Source organism: Monodelphis domestica, chromosome 4 (assembly GCF_027887165.1).
Source record: "Monodelphis domestica isolate mMonDom1 chromosome 4, mMonDom1.pri, whole genome shotgun sequence".
Taxonomy (NCBI): Eukaryota; Metazoa; Chordata; class Mammalia; order Didelphimorphia; family Didelphidae; genus Monodelphis; species Monodelphis domestica.
Genome location: NC_077230.1, coordinates 241,890,898 through 241,902,398, shown reverse-complemented (window position 1 = coordinate 241,902,398; position 11,501 = coordinate 241,890,898).

Sequence of the window (11,501 nt, the reverse complement as noted above, 5' to 3'; positions counted from 1 at the left end):
GGACTGTTTGTTGTTGAATGACTGAACTAATGTTTAGCTCCCTCTATGCCCCAGAAAAGATAGTCCACTTATCTGACTGATAAAGTCAGATAAAATAAGATAAAAAAATAAGATAAAGTTTAATAACCAGTTTGGATTGGAGAGGTATCAGGAAAAGAGGGATGAAGGATGTCCCTAAATAATGGTGGAGTTTTTTCTCAGCTTCAGAGCTGAGGCCAGGCCTCACAGGCTGGTGGAAGATTTCTCACACTCCCGTCTAAACTATATCTGTCCTAGCTTTGTCAAATTCAGAATCTTAGCAGTAGACAGCAAGCAACCAAGGAAAGTTCTAACTTTCAGAGATGATTGGGCCTGAATCTTCGGGGGCTGAACCAAGTAGAGGCACTCTACTCCAGACTGGACAGAAAGAGCTCCTCCCTCTTCCAACACCAGGAGGGAAGTCTGCCAGCAGGAAGGAAGTGCTAGTCACAAGATCCAACTGCCACTCCCAGTTTCCCCTTCCCCCACCAATTGTCAGTCTTGACAATTTCTTCTCTCTTGATATTCCCACTGTTGCTTGTTCCAACACAGTGGCAAAAAGTTCAGAACTTATTTCTAGTTTCCTTTCCACACAGCCACTTAAATACTATCACATAAAATGTGAGCAAACAGGAAAAGGGGAAAAGGATTCTAGGTAATACAGATAAGAATTTTGGGTAATGTAGGGGTTTTTTTGAGGTTCAAGAATTTCTAACTAACTAACTAACTAACTATATATATATATATATATATACATATATATATATACATATATATATAAACTGATGATCATTTGGAAGACTCATCTCCCCAGTTGATCATTTAACATAATCAAGTTTTAAATTATAATAATTTGGGAATAAATGGGGAAAAGAACAAACCAATGATTGCTAGGTTGACAAAAAGCCAATTTGGGGGGCATTCCCCTTTGGCATAAGAGTGTACATTCAAAACAAAAGCATTTCAACCTCCCATAGTTCAATTCACATTCCAAAGTTCACTCTGGATCTTCTAGCAATCTCTGCAGGCATCTTCTGGTGCCTTCTCCAAAAGGTTCACCTTTTGGATTCTGGGAGGTAGTCTCTTGTTCTAAATTAGGCTCAAATTCAAGTCAAAGTTCCCAACAATAATATATCCCTCCTGAGGAAAATAATAATACATTCCCCTCTGAGGAGAATACAGGGATACATGACTGAGTATATGAATCAATTTGCAAAAGAAAATTCAAAATATCAAAAAAAAATCCAAACAAAAAAGAAAAAAAATAACTGTGGATTAAATATAAAAAGTCAAAGTTTTATGTCTAGGAAATCTAAGTAAAGGAAAAACAAATCTATAACAGGTACTTGAATCAGGGCCCAATTAAAATAATTTAAGCAATCATGCATTTAGGCAATCAGTAGCCAGGACTACAGAAAGTTTGCCACACCATAAAAGACAGAAAAGGAACTAGACTTCAGTAGCAAATGGGAGCCAGGATGGCAGCGAAAAGGAGGTGCTTGATAGAATGTTGTTCAGAGGAAGTCCAGCCTCTGACGTCAAAATAGATGCAACCTCAAATCCCAAACAAGTTCAAGTCCTCTGTCTTGGCTCAAAATTACATCAATCCCACTAGGATCTTGTCTCTTTGTCCTTGTGCTCCATAGTCACTATACAGGTGCTCTGTGCTTCTTTAGCACTGTACAGTGGCTCTTTTAGTTATTCCCTTCTTCTGGAATCAGACAGAATCATTAAGAAAAGTCCCATAATTTTTTAAACAATCAATGACTTTCAAGAGTTGTCCAGCAGTCTACGAAGTTGAGGGTTGCTTCTGACTAGGTGTGATGACTTGGGTGAATAAGGAGATGGGAGACACCTTGGGTATTTCAGACCTGTTGCACAGGTGTGGCAAGAAGCTGCTCCCCTTGGCACAGAATCATCTTTATTTTTTATACCTTAGTGGTTACATTTTTTTCTTGGCACACAGTCTCATTTTTCAACATACATGATTTCTTAAAAATAATTGGATATGTCACACATTAACTTTTAACAAATTGTTTAATTAACATTCTATGATCATCTTGCATACCAAGTTGCTACAACAAAGCAAAACTTGCTAAAGATAAATAACTGTGGAAGAGAGAAATTGGGAAAGCATGCAAAAATACAGGAAAAGTTGAGACTGATGAACTATCATTCAAATGAGAATATTCTTTTTGGAATGTTACTGAGAGAAGCAGTTGAAGAAAAGAACAGACCAAATGAAGGGTTGTCTTTAACCTTGAAGACAGAAAGGAGAGGTGTTCTTTTGGCTTTGAAGACAGAAGAAAGAAGGACAAAGTCCAGCTCTCTCTCTCTCTCTCTCTCTCTCTCTCTCTCTCTCTCTCTCTCTCTGATTTGCTCTGTTGTGATAGTGACTGAACTTCCAGACATATCAGCCATTTCTCTCAATTGAACTATATTTCACCATCCTCCAACTTAAGACTCATTGTAGTATTAGGGAAATCCCCAACCGTCTTACCTCCATTTCTTATCCTTTCCTGTCTTCCCCAAATAAACCCCTTATTTAAGATAAAGAAGAGAAAGAGTATTTCATTTGAGACCCCATAAACTCACCCTGAGTTGATTTAGAAGAAGAAGAAGGAAGGAAGAGGGGAGGAAAAAGGGAAGCTGAAGGGAGGGAGAAAAATGGAGGAAATAAGAAAGTAGGTAGCAGCCTGATCTTTTAATTATCAATTACCAATCAAAATAGTCCCTTATTACATAACACAGGCAGGCTAACCAGGGGTCAGTTCCCACTGACCCATGGGATGACCAGCTAAGAGAATCATTGTTGCTTTTAATCAGCTTTCATAATCAATCAGAATTATTTAGGAGATTCCTAACAAAAACAATGCTGCTAGGTGCAGACTTAAAGGGTAAATTTAATACAGACCAGATTTAGGTATTTCCCAATTTTCAGGTTTCATTTCTATGTTTCATTAAAGTGACTTAACAATGTTGATCTGACTTTTGTAAACATAATAAACCAGTGAAGTGTGTCCTATCAGCCCGGGCTTGAGAAGTGATTGATGTGCCTCTTGTGCTTGGCTTGCAATGGGTGTGGGGAATCTAAATGTGATTCTGCTAGAAGCTTAAGCCTAAGGGAGAAGAAGGAGGGGATATCTCATTTAAGTGGGTACATAAAGTTCTTTAGGTTTAATTCCATAATTATAATCTTTTGGTGATAGTGGGGGATTAAAGTAGGACATGTGTATTCATCCTACAAGTATTTGCTCTCATATTATTTCTCCTAAAACTGGAGAACCAACAATAATCATAGCAATCCCAATAGAAAGAGAAGTTAGTGGAAGAAGACACATAAAAGGGGACTGAGTGGGTGTCTCATCTTTCCAAGAAGCCACTTTGTGATCTCCTGGTTTCCACAGTGACCATGTCAAAACATAGGGATTTGATGGCCCCCAGCATCTCCCCCTTCTCTGTTTTTTAAATAAAGTTACTTAAATTCAATTTGAACTTGACGTAGGATAGAACCTAGGTATCAGCTGATGACTGTTGTGCAGTGTGGACTCCTTGAACAATAGCTGCAGTGGAGGTTGCTAGCAATACAATGACAGAGATGAATACAGTAATACCCAAAATAAGGGATGCAATGAAATGTTCTGAGTGGCTTAAACTGTAGGAAATCAGTTGTAAGGCATAAATGTCTGCGTCATCATACCAGTCAGTAGTCATATTAACAGGAAGCATAACAAAAGGTGGTTGTTTGACAACAAATACAGTTGTAGAAGGAGTGGAGGGATTAAGACAATTTGTTAAAATACATCCTGAACAAGAAATTCTAAAAGTCGTGGGGGAAGTGTGTTGTATAAATGAAGAACCTTTAGGTGGTTGAAGAATTAATGCATAGGGAGCTCTGACAAGTTCTGACAAGCTTGAATGGGTCTGGAATCTTTCTTGCCACTAGGGTGAAGTAACACAGCAGAGCAGAGAGAGGCAAAGAGTTTCCATAAAGAATGAGTAATGGGAGATGAAGGGTTATCAATGGCAAAAATGCCAGGGGGCACAGATAAAAGGGCCAACATGGCAAGAAATAAGGTAGCAGTACAATCAGGAGGTGTAAATTCTTGCTTGTCCACTCTTTCTTTTGCTTGGGCTGCATGTCTAAATTTGTCCCCAAGTTGGCAGAGCATCTTGTTGTTTTAGCACAGTCTCTGTATCTGCATTCTCCCAAGTTTGTTGTTGTTTGTTGAGTCATGGCAAGGACACATGGATCTTTCTAGAATCCAAATTTGTGTGGGAGTACCTGGGGGGAAAACACAAATAGATCCTCAACCCCAGAAGAGGACTGGGGGAGGACTGGGGGCTATCAGAAATTAATAACGATATCTTTCCAAATGACCCTTTGTTTGGGGAGTATATGGGATTCCTGTCTTTAAAAATAACTTGAAGTTAGAGAGAGCTTTGGATGTATGTGCTAGACCATTGTCTATTTTGAGGGTTTGGGAAACTAGTATGCAGAGAGTATACTGCTTCAGTAGTATGGATAGAAGCAAAAATTAGATTAGAAAAGGTATCTACAGATATGTGAATGAAGGAGGAACATCCAAATGAAGGATAATGGATGATGTCCATCTGCCATAGATAGGTAGGAGGGAGGCCCTTGGGGTTAATGGCAATAAGAGATGGACTAGATGGTGTGGGTAAACAGATGGATAGGATTTAACATCTATTCCAAATAGCAATTAATAACATAGATGAAACTTTAGCTGAATCTTCTTTTATTTTCAACTTCATGGATATTGTTTGTGCGGACTTTCTGATCTATGTGGTCCAGGTTGCTCTGAATATGTCCTTCCATTAGGAAAAATTTTGGTAAAACTAACATTGTAAAATAAATTCTTCTACTTCAGGAGATATAGAAATTCCTGAGGTCCTAACCTTTAATTTAACATTTTAGATTATATTTTCCTTGTAAATAGCTAAAGTATGTCAAAGAGGCATGCATGCAAGACAGAAAGATGAGGACAGAAGAGCTGTCAATCAAAAGGACAGTTGGAACCAAGCCAGGTTGAACTGGGCTGAGAAGCTTCTGAACTGAACCCCTTTGGCTTGTGATATTTAATTGTAAGTCAATCAAAATCTCAGTTAGAAATATTCATGCACAGATTAAGCAGCAAATACCAATAAAATCAAAGTATAATAGATGTGGTTATTTTCTTCTTAAAGGCCAAAATTCCCACCCATAATCAATAATACTTCAATTCCAATCATTATCATAATTTATAAACAAGTTGCTTGCATGTTCACATAACATTTATGTAAATGTCACTATAGTGGTGAAAAACTATCCTATTCTTTCTCGAAGTCTATTCAAAGATCCTACTTAGGATAGAACTTTTAGTGCTCTCTAAGAATTCTCTTTACTGCAGTAGGAAAAAGAAGGGGTATCAGTGCCACCTTGTTGTAATCAAAAAATAAAAATAAAATCTTCAATAGTAAGGGAGGTACAGCTGAGTAGCTCAGTGGATTGAGAGCCAGGCCTAGAGACAGGAGGTCCTAGATTCAAATCTGGCCTCAGCCACTTCCCAACTGTGTGACCCTGGGCAAGTCACTTAACCCTCATTGCCTATCCCTTACCACTCTTCTGCCTTGGCGCCAATACACAGTATTGACTCCAAGACGGAAGGTAAGGGTTTAAAAAAACAAAACAAAACTTCAATAGTAGTGTTTTAAAATCATACAATTTTTGTTTTCAAAAATATATGTGGATTCCCATACATAAAGATGGATAATGGAATCCTTTTTCCAATAACCAATGAAATTATTTGTAATCAAAAACCCTGCTTCTGTTTGTCAGCTAGTATGTTTACCTAACTCTAGCTATGAGAAGGAAGGAGGGGGAGCAAGGGCTCAGTTTTCTAGCAATTCTAAATAATTTCCTTTGAGGGGTTAATATACTTAACTTTTGCAAAATGTAATCCTAAATTTATATCATGTGTGTATTATGGTTCACACAGAAGCACTTACAGGAAAGCCTGGCATGTTGATGTATAAAAAAGGCAATCTAGATATTTTCTCAAAAATTTATCCTATCCACCTGAACCATAAATCTTTCAATTCTAATATATTCACATTAGCATCTTAAACAGTTAATCCATTTATTCATAAATCATTGCATTACTAATTTAGTTTAACTAACTCTGACATATCAATTGTCATGACTAAAAGGGAAGCATGTTCTTTAAACTGAACCTCTTTAGAATTCTGAATTTTTATTTTAGACTCCGCAATTTTACATATTGATTTTCATAGCCAAATTGTGCAGTTTCAACTAAAAAACCTGTCAGGGGTTGATAACTTGGAACTCATCTAAGATATAGATCTGAGTGCCCTGTCAAGAGGTTGAAACTCAAAATCGGTCTGAAGAGTGAGCCCAAGTGCCCTTTCCCTCCCCTTCTTTAGGCCTCTTATAGTAATACATATCTATTGCTGGCAAAGACATGTTGTTGCTGATCATTCCATAAACCTTGGATGGTGTTTGCAAAAGACATAATCTTGGACCAAGCGCCTATCTACATTTCTTTGAAAATATTCTCTCACCCTAATTCCTGGAAACCTTATCCTGCACCAGGTGTCATATCTACCATCCTTGTTGCACTTTCCCAAGGACTGTCTCAGCCCTTTCCCAAGGACCTGTCTCAATGGAATTCTTTCATTCTTTATGATCGGTACTTTTAAAAGTTGTTAGCTGCCTGCAATAAATTGTATTTGTCTGCCATCAGTGGGTAAAACCCTTCTGACTCCACACCGTGTCTGTTATATTTTTATTCTTATCTTTCCCCTTGTCCTTACCTATAGGCAAGGTCCCTATAATTTCCATGTTTGTTATTCTTCTCCTTCATAACATAAATAGACTCGAATACAGGACTACAATCCCCACAAGCCTTTGCTCCACTTCCCCAAAATGCTTTGTAATCTCAGGGGAATTCTGAGGTGGGCCGAGATCGAGGAAGGATTTTAAGTGGGTGGCAAAGGTCTTGTCCGGGCTCTTGGACTTCCGCTTTTGGGGCAGGCATGGCTTTTTTTCATAATGTAGGTGAGGTTGTGTCTAGGCCTCTCTATGGCCTGGACACGTGTCTCTTATCCTGTATTTTCTTTAATCCTTAATCTTCAATAAACCTCTAAAAAATTATAATACTCCTCGCAGAGAGAAACTAATTTCTACCTGCCTCAGTCTCCCCATATTCCCTAAATTTTAATCTTTACAGTTTTGGCAACCACTAGATTGGATGAGAACTTCTCAAATTTTTTAACCTAGAGAATTTTTTTTAAAGCCACAATTCTCCAAGATGCTCTTTAGAAAACCATCTTGATCAGCTCCTGCCTGCGGCCCGCTCCGGCTCCTGCTTCTGCTCCTGGCCTCTCACCTGGTGCCCGAGCTGTGCTCCAGCTCCCGGTCCGACCCACCCTGGCGGTCTGTCTCTCATCCATCTGGCCTCCGACCCAGACGGCTCATCACCCCAGCCCCAGACCCACGAGTGTGACCCCAGCCGGCTCGTCACCCAGATCCTTGGAGCAGATTGCTGAGGACTCATTGCGACCAGCTGGTAACAGTATTGGCCATGTGGGTGGAGGGGAGAGGGAAAGGAGAATGGGCAATTTTCCCTTAGGCTAAGCCTCTGAGCAAACGGGTGTGTATTGGTCCACATGGGTGGCCTGGGCTCCACATGGACTGGGGCAGGAGGAAGGATCATATCAGGGGAGAGGGGAAAGAGAGACTAGAGAGAAAAAATAGATTTTTTCCAACAAAAACTTAAAAAAGCAATGGGCTATGTAAAAAGATACTTTTTGACTGTTCTGGTAATAGCATTGACTTCACCTGCGTGCCAGAAGAAAGATTCAGCCCAAAGATTCAACTTTGGGGAGTCAAATGGGTGGCTCAGGGCACTGAGAGCATGGTCCTGGGTTAAAATCTGGCCTCATATACTTCCCAGCTATGGGGCCCTGGACAGGTCCCTTGAAACCCATTGCCTAGCTCTTACTACTCTGCCTTCGGACAATAGACATTTAAATGGATAAACACACCTAGGGAACTTTAAAGACTAAAGGCTATATTCTAAGGCATTTCAGACTCCAATGGTTTATAAAAATCTCTGTATTCTATTGCATTTTTTGTTTAAGGTTTAACTTTGTGATTTTAAGTTCATATATTACTGGATTCAATATTATTCTACTTGAACTGAAGGTTGATTGAATTTATTTTGAATGTACTGAGTTTTGAAATTCTGTTGTTTTTCCCCTATAACTATTGAACAAATATTATTGTGAATAAGCCCATATATGAAAAAACAGCTTTTTTCTATTTTGCCGAGGATAGATGGACTTCAGAACTGGTTATAATTGTATTAACAAGCTTGGAAAATTTAATGTGCTAAATATCTGATTTGATTTTAAGGGGTTTTTAAATGATTTTTGGAATTTTTTTTTTTTTACAATCTGGTTATTTTTGCCAATTGTAGCTGAAGTGAAATTCATTTTATAACCCCCAACCTTCCCATATGTGAATGGAAGTTGGGCAGTTAATCTCAGGGCATTTGTATCCCTAAAAGCCTCCAAGAAAAAGGAGCACCCCTTTACACTCTTCAGCTCACTATTTTACTTGCACCAGAATGACATATAGATTTCTTGATTATGTTCTTAACCCAAGATGAGTTTTACTTTGTTTAAAAAAATATGTTTAAATACCAAGGTTGAAAGATTGCTATGTTTGTAAAAATTGTGACAAATGTCCATCAATTTATAGGTTTAAAAAAATGTCATACAGCAACTTATGTGAAATATAAAAGTGTGTTTGTTTGCTATTGTAATTAATTGGGCTATTGAGAATTTTGGGGATTTTGGTAACTACATATTTGTACTACTGTATTTTTAAAAAATGAAAAATTGTTAACCTTGTTAAGTTCATTTGCCTTCTACTCACAGTTATCATGGCCAGATATTAAGAGGAAATGGATCTCCTTTTTGGTGAGAAAACCTTGCATTTTATATTTTCTTAGCTGACACAGAGTGTCAATGATTATAAGCTATATTTTTGAATTTTCTTAAAAGCTCTTTTATTATTATATTTTTCTTGCATGTGCAATATACTTTTTTCAGGTTTTATTTTTTTTCTCTCCTTTTTATATTTGAAGTACATGTCACCAGCATTAAGATTTTCTTTAACCTTTTGATTTTTCAGTACTATAAGTGTAAGATACATTTGTCAGAGCATGCCCAAAAAGCTTGTGACTATAAAAATGATGCCACTAATTATTTAAATAAATTATGGGACTTTGCTTAATGATTCTGTCTGATTCCAGAACAAGATATACACACAAGAGCCATTTCACAGAGCCAAAGAAAGGCCAATCCAGGATGGATTGATGCACTCCTAGGCCAATACAAAAGTCTTGAACCTAGTGTGAAGACTCGAGGTTACTATGTTTAACATGTGTTAAGACATAAGCTTTCCTTGTGTCCACACTCACTCTGAAGATACAGACGAGTATCCCCAAAACCTTGGCTCCTACTTGGCTTCTATAATCTGGTCCCTTTCTTTTCTACCTCTCATAGTGTGGTACCTTTCTGTAGTCCTGGCTATTGACTGGGTAAATGCATCATTACTTAGATCATTTTAATTGGGCCCTGATTGAAGGACCTGTTATAGATTTATTTTTCTTTTACTTGGAATTTTTACACATAAGACTTTGATAGTCTATATTTTCATCCAGAAATTTTTCTTTTCTTTTTGATTTTTCTAATGTCTTTTTAATATCTCTTGCCAATTGATTCATATACCTCATACCTCAGCCATGCATCCCTAAGTGATTCTGTATCTTTCAATCACCCACAACACGGGGAAATGTAAAAAAAAATATTATTGTAAATTGAAAAGTTTAAATTCCTTTTGAGAAGAATTTTAGGTAAAGAAGATACTACCTCTCTGAATCCAGAAACTGAACTGTTGGAGAAGCCACCATGAAGAAGCCTCCAGACCACAAGCTGCACAAGATCAAAATGAACTTTGGGTGTGGTTGATTGAACATTTATTTGTATGTATACTTTCATGCCAAAGGTATCCTTCTAAATAGCCCATTGCTTTTAAGTTCCTGCTTGAAAAATCTGTTTTTCTCTCCCTCTAGTCTCTCTCCCCTGCTATGATCCGCCCACGTGGCCAAAAAAGGATCTGAGTTGAACAAGGATCGGGTGCACCGGGGTAGGCCAGGAATGACAGGAACACAGGCAAGCAGGGCCGGGAGCCAGATCAGGGGCTGTCTGAAGCGGATGGTGGCAGCAGGCAGGCCGGCAGGCAGACAGGCAGGCTGAGCTGGGTGGGTTGGGTGGCAAGCACAACAGGTCCAGAGTGAGCCTGTGAGCTATCTAATGGCTGGAACGAGCAGCAGCTTTGCAAGGGTAAAAAAAAAAAAACCTTGACCAGAGAAATGTGGCTCAAAATTTCTAGGCACTAGCTATTAAAAGCTGAACTTAAGATCAGAAAAGAATCAGAAGATTGAGAGTTTTTTCTCCCATTAGATCGCTAAAACTGTAAAGATTAAAATTAGGGGAGACTGAGGCAGGTAGAAATTACTCTGTAAGGAGTATTATATTTTTATGAGGTTTATTAAAGGTTAAGGATTTAAGAATATACAGGATAAGAAACACGTGCCTAGGCCAGAGAGGCCTAGACAAGATAATTTCTCATCATGGAAGAGATGAGTCTGCTCCAAAACAGAAGTCCAAAAAAAAAAAAAAAGCCTTTGCAATCAGGTTAAATCCCTTCTCGATCTCGGCCCACCTGAGAATTCAGTGAGATTACAAAGCATTTTGGGGAAGTGGAGCAAGGGCTTGTGGGGATTGAAGTCCAGAGTTCAAAATCCATTTTTTACAAGTTTAGATAGGGTAACTGAAAACTTTTACCTATTTAAAATGTTTTGCTGTATTAGTCTCTTAATATAAATGTTAAGTAATTGTAAACATTTTTTATCTCCTTCCTATGCCTGAGGAAGGGGTTAAATTACTTTTGGAAAAGATCCTAAGACTACAGAGGCTTTTTTCTCCATGCATGGCTGCCTTTCCAGTAGAAGTGTTTTTAACTGAGGGAAAAAAAAATCTTTCCTTTCTTTCCAATCCTTCTTAATGCTTTAGTTACACCACTTAAAAAAAATTGTATGTATTAAAAACCTAAGTAATAAATCACTCCCAATAGATATTAATTAAAAACTTAACAATTTCCAAATTGACTTTGACTAAGGACCCTTAACAATGTTTCCTTAAGATCCCAATTTTCCTTTCAAACCTCTGTTCAAAATAGAATAAAGCCTTCAGTTTTGCCTTTTATACCTTAAGAAATTTCTACATAACTGATTAAATATTTCATTCATATTCTGCCACTCACCATTTCTCTCATCTCATCTGGCTTCTCTTCTTTATTCTTACTATAAATAAGGGAGAAGTGACTACTC